At 45.4% G+C, this 5,168-nt stretch overlaps 1 non-coding gene across 1 annotated transcript; it reads right to left on the reverse strand.

Moving 5' to 3' along the window:
- Positions 1–4,770: 4,770 nt before the first annotated feature.
- TRNAD-GUC (transfer RNA aspartic acid (anticodon GUC)) lies at positions 4,771–4,842 on the reverse strand. Its single transcript has one exon. It is a non-coding gene; the product is annotated as a tRNA-Asp (tRNA).
- Between the last annotated feature and the right edge of the window lie 326 nt (positions 4,843–5,168).

Here is a 5,168-nt window from a genome sequence, read left to right on the forward strand (position 1 = left end):
AGTCACTCTGTTTCGCAGCTGTGGGTTCCCCCCGGGTCATGGAACCGTCTGATGGACGCCTCTCTTCCCTGGAATGATCAATATTCCCACGTTGTGAATTATTGGGTCTATTTTCCATATCCATAAATGAGACCGAATGTGATGTAGTCTCCACATCGGACAGTTCAGAATCCCCACTTTGATAATCAAAATTGCTTGTTTTTAGTATAGATTTACTTGGGGTTGATCTGCGTGATTGATTATTAGATGTGTCCCTTGAGAAACGATCAAACACAGGAACAGTTCTCTGCCAAATGTATATCTGATTTTTTTCGTAGTCTATACGGTCACGGTCATATTTGTTTTGTTTATGTATCATAATTTCTCTTTCTGCCTCCTCCACAGTCTTGGCTAATATTTGGTCATATTTGGAAAAGCCCTCAATGTCCTTAAATTTCCGCAGTTTATCCTGAAGTTCTTTTATCTGTGTGTCTAGTGTTGATTTTTCTTTGGTTTTGTGTTGCAAAATTCATTCCATTAGGCCAAAGGAACAGGTATTCAACATGGTGATCCACTGTTCTTCAAAAGTTTTATCAGGGAAGCCAAAAGTTGGTGCTTTCTTCATTCTAAGGCCCCGTGGAATTCTTTTCATTTTAAGGTAATTCTCTGTGGCCACAATATCCCACCAAATTCGAGTTTTATAAATCAACAGTCTTTCTAATTTTTGGAAATATATTTTCAAATCACAGATATCATTTGTGTCGGTTTCTACTACATTTTCAAAGACTCGAAGGGCTTTTTTCCTCCTACATGTGTCATCTCCACAATTAAATGTGTATGCAACGGGAATTGGGTTTTCATGTAAATCCTCCATATCATCCATTGGGGTTCCCACAAACAATGTATATCAATGTCCAAAAAACAGTTTTTTAAAACTGAAAAAATGCACAGACCTGCTCCTATTGAGGATAACAATTGTATGTATTCACAAAGCAAATTCCTTAGTTCATGATTAGTCCACTTATGCACGAGCAACCATGAAGAGAAAACGTAATAGTGTGTTTGTGATGGTGCTCAAAAAGTGCTGGGACTATATGGAAGAAGGGGAGTATTAACTGGGTAATAACAGTTTTTTGCAATGATACTGTGCCTTTAAGTGGGCATAAGGTACCCTGAAGGTAGGAGTGGGTTGCCAAAGACAGCCCCCTCTTTCCTCATTAGGTAGCCCCAGGTTTGGTACTCACTGAGTCTTCTTCCTTCCCCAGTCTCCCCTCCAAAGCGTGCAGCTGTATTAGAGTGTAGATCCAAGGCCATGGTGTGCAGCGCACAGCAATAAGGAGGAGCAGGTCTTGCAGAAAAAATAGTCCTTTATTTAATTCATGGTGTGGGACAACAGCAAACCTTCAACGCGTTTCGTTCAAGGAACTTTATCAAGAAGTGCTGTTTAGGTTAAAAAATACTGCTCCTCCTTATTGCTGTGCGCTGCACGCCCTGGCCTTGGATCTACCCCCTAATATTGTCTGCCGGTTACCATCAGATTGCCCTATCCTAACCAAAAGGGACGGGTGGGTGGGATATTTGGCTGGCGGGAGGCAAAGAGGACGAGCCCCCGCCAGCTTGGGCTTAAATTAAAGGGGACTTGGGCCCTCCCCCCGTGACGGGGAGGGCGGTGCGGGGGGCGGGCCAGCGGGGAGGAAGGCCAACCCCCCCTGGTCATGAAACACCCCCGCCCATGGCTGGGGGGGGTCGCTTGACCCGGGAGGCTGCCAGGAGGTTCCCCCCGCCGCACGCTTTGTCCCCTTGAAATACCCAAATAACGACAGGAGACAGTAATGGAGGTAAAGTGGCCGCGGCTATTTATTAAAATTACGAGGGGTAAATGCTAATCCCCGCCAGAATGTACCTTTACAGGAAGGGGGAGGGTCGGCCGGCCCCCGCGCCGCTGCCGTCTGCGCGAGCGGGTTATCGACGTCATGACTATCTGACCTCGCCCACTCGTGCTCCCCCCGGGCTCAAACGGCCCAGCTCCCAGTCTGGCAAGAACAAGCACCCACCCCCCATGAGCCGCCACCGATGGCCCTATTTAATCCCCCTTAAACTAGGGCCGTGCCGCCAACCACCGCCAGACCCTCTCCAATCCCTCCTGTAACCTGATATTGAACAGATCTAATCCCACCTCTGACATGTGAACCCCGTCTGCCCTCAACAACCCCCCTGCGGTCGCATCAAAGTCGGGGTGTCTGATTATCCAGCCCCCGCACTGCGCCACGAACTTGCCGACCGCCCTGTTCACCTTCCTCCGTGCCCTATCCACCGCCCGTGGTGACCTGGCGCCCCGCCACTCCTTCGTATGGACTATGTCGGACCACACCAACTGCACCGCCGGCCAGCGAGCGAACATCTGCGCCACGTCCCTTTTAATGGTCTCTATCAGGTCGACCGAGCGCACCGCCGCCACGTCATTCCCTCCCGCGTGAATGAGAAGGATCTGCGGGGGCCTCCTGTCCCTCGCTAGAATCAAGAGCCGCGGTAGCAGCTGGTCCCATCGCAGCCCCCTCCCGCCCCACCATAAAACCCTAGCCTGTACGCCCAAACCGAGATCCGTTCCGTAAGGCCGACGAGCCGCGCGCTTCTCCGCCCAGTGTATCAAAGAGTCACCGATGATCCAGACCTCCGATGCCTCCGCCTCTGCGGGGGGAGGAAGGAAAGAGGGGGGGGGGGCAGGGGTGGAAGGACAGAGAGAGAGAGAAAGGTTCACACCAGCGAAAGCCGTTCTGCGCCTGCCACGGGCCTGACATAGGACCGGTACCTGCCGGTACCTGCTGGAACCCCACCGCCCAATCCTTTGTATCACCTCCCCCGCCAGCCCAACCCGCGCTGCCTCAGTCGCGGCCCCAATCCTGAATGAGTGAGTCCCGAATTGGTCCGCTTCCAACCCCAAGCGTTCAAGGCAGATCCGGAACACCCGTGAGAACCTGGATAATGGGACCCCGTCACTGTGAACGAGTAAAGGCCCGTCCCTGGTCATGAAACCCCCCCGCCCATGGCTGGGGTCGCTTTTTATTCACGGAACGCAGAATAGGCGATATGTTGTAGAATAGAAGAGAACGTTGGATATCCACAACTCAAGCTAAACATGTAGTAACTAGTCATGTATAAATTTCAATCTGCTTTATGATGTCACTGTAAAATGGACACTGTTGCAATTTCTTTCTTTATAAATGTTTGAGAAAAAAAGATATTAGAAATGATGAAAGGAAGGTTCTGCTTCTTTTATAAACTGTTTTTTTTTCGGATGTACAAATTAAGAGCCCGGATAGCTCAGTCGGTAGAGCATCAGACTTTTAATCTGAGGGTCGCGGTTCAAGTCCCTGTTTGGGCGTTGTCTTTGTTTGTTTTATACTTTGTTAAAATGTAGAGTTTTTAAAACCTTGTGCAGCATATACAAGTTGAACATTTTAATCACTAGTCCTTTTACTAAACATGGACTTGTTCCTGTCAAATCACTGTTTCTTAATACCACTTGGTACAGGCAAAGTTTCCAGCTAAGTATGTTTACTGTACATTTCTTTTCAAATGGAATTTGTGAAACAGGCACATCATTCCAAGATTCAGCATTTTTTTATGGCGTTAAGTTAGCATTGATGAATTTTAAACATTACACAATGAGTCGAACAGATATGTTTCTTACCTTATGTTTCTAAGTAAACATAGGTAAAGCCAAAGTTTCAAGCAAATTGCTTTTGCTATCCTTTCATTTTAGAATGTAATTTATAAAAACTGTCACATCATACCAAATTGCTACATTGGTGTATTGAGTAAAACTAACATTGATGAATATTAAACACCAACACTGTCTTCAGGGGAGCATTTTTCCTGATCATAGATCACGCCTCTTTTTTTTGTGTTTGTTTTCCCATTTTATTCACGGAACGCAGAATAGGCGATATGTTGTAGAATAGAAGAGAACGTTGGATGTCCACAACTCAAGCTAAACATGCAGTTTCTAGTCATGCCTAAATTTCAATCTGCTTTATGATGTCACTGTAAAATGGACACTGTTGCAATGTCTTTCTTTATAAATGTTTGAGAAAAAAGATATTAGAAATGATGAAAGGAAGGTTCTGCTTCTATTATAAACTGTTTTTTTTCCCCCCCAGAGGCACAAAGTAAGAGCCCGGATAGCTCAAGTCGGTAGAGCATCAGACTTTTTCAAATGGAATTTGTGAAACAGGCACATCATTCCAAGATTCAGCAATTTTTTATGGCGTTAACTTAACATTGATGAATTTTAAACATTACACCTTGAGTCGAACAGATATGTTTCTTACCTTATGTTTCTAAGTAAACATAGGTAAAGCCAACGTTTCAAGCAAATTGCGTTTGCTATCCTTTCATTTTAGAATGTAATTTATAAAAACTGTCACATCATACCAAATTGCTACATTGGTGTATTGAGTAAAACTAACATTGATGAATATTAAACACCAACACTGTCGGCAGGGGAGCATTTTTCCTGATCATAGATCACGCCTCTTTTTTTGTGTTTGTTTTCCCATTTCATTCTCTCTCTCTCTCTCTCTCTCTCTCTCTCTCTCTCTCTCTCTCTCTCTCTCTCTCTCTCTCTCTCTCTCTCTCGAACTGCAGTTAATGAGGGATCGATGTGTGATAATCATTATTGCAGTTTTATAAGTCCCAGTGTATATGTAATCCTTATACAGTATATAATTCACAAGTGTGAAATGTACCATTGTTATCGAAGACTCTGTCGAATAAATATGTCAAAATAGCCTCCCCGTCGGGGAATCGGACCCCGGTCTCCCGCGTGACAGGCGGGGATACTAACCACTATACTAACGAGGATTAACTTGATGTGCCTTGAGCCTGTCGCATTGTCGAAGATGAAAGTGGTCCTGTTACACACAGATTTGGTTTCACCTTTCTGCCCATTAGAGTTCATCTCCTTCTCCGAAATACATCCAAACTGTAAACACAGGGACAAGTTTACATTGGTTAACATGATGGTGATTTTATGCAAAGAATGATGAGACATGTAGTTCTGTTATGAGTAGCAATTGTTGCAAAACAGATCTAGAACCCCTACGAACCTCTTGTCTCACAGATTCATCAGGGCTTCTAATTATAGGGCTGTGTGTTTGGATCAGGTCTCTCTCTCTCTCTCTCTCTCT

This window comes from Ascaphus truei, chromosome 10 (assembly GCF_040206685.1).
Source record: "Ascaphus truei isolate aAscTru1 chromosome 10, aAscTru1.hap1, whole genome shotgun sequence".
In the NCBI taxonomy this organism is placed as follows: Eukaryota; Metazoa; Chordata; class Amphibia; order Anura; family Ascaphidae; genus Ascaphus; species Ascaphus truei.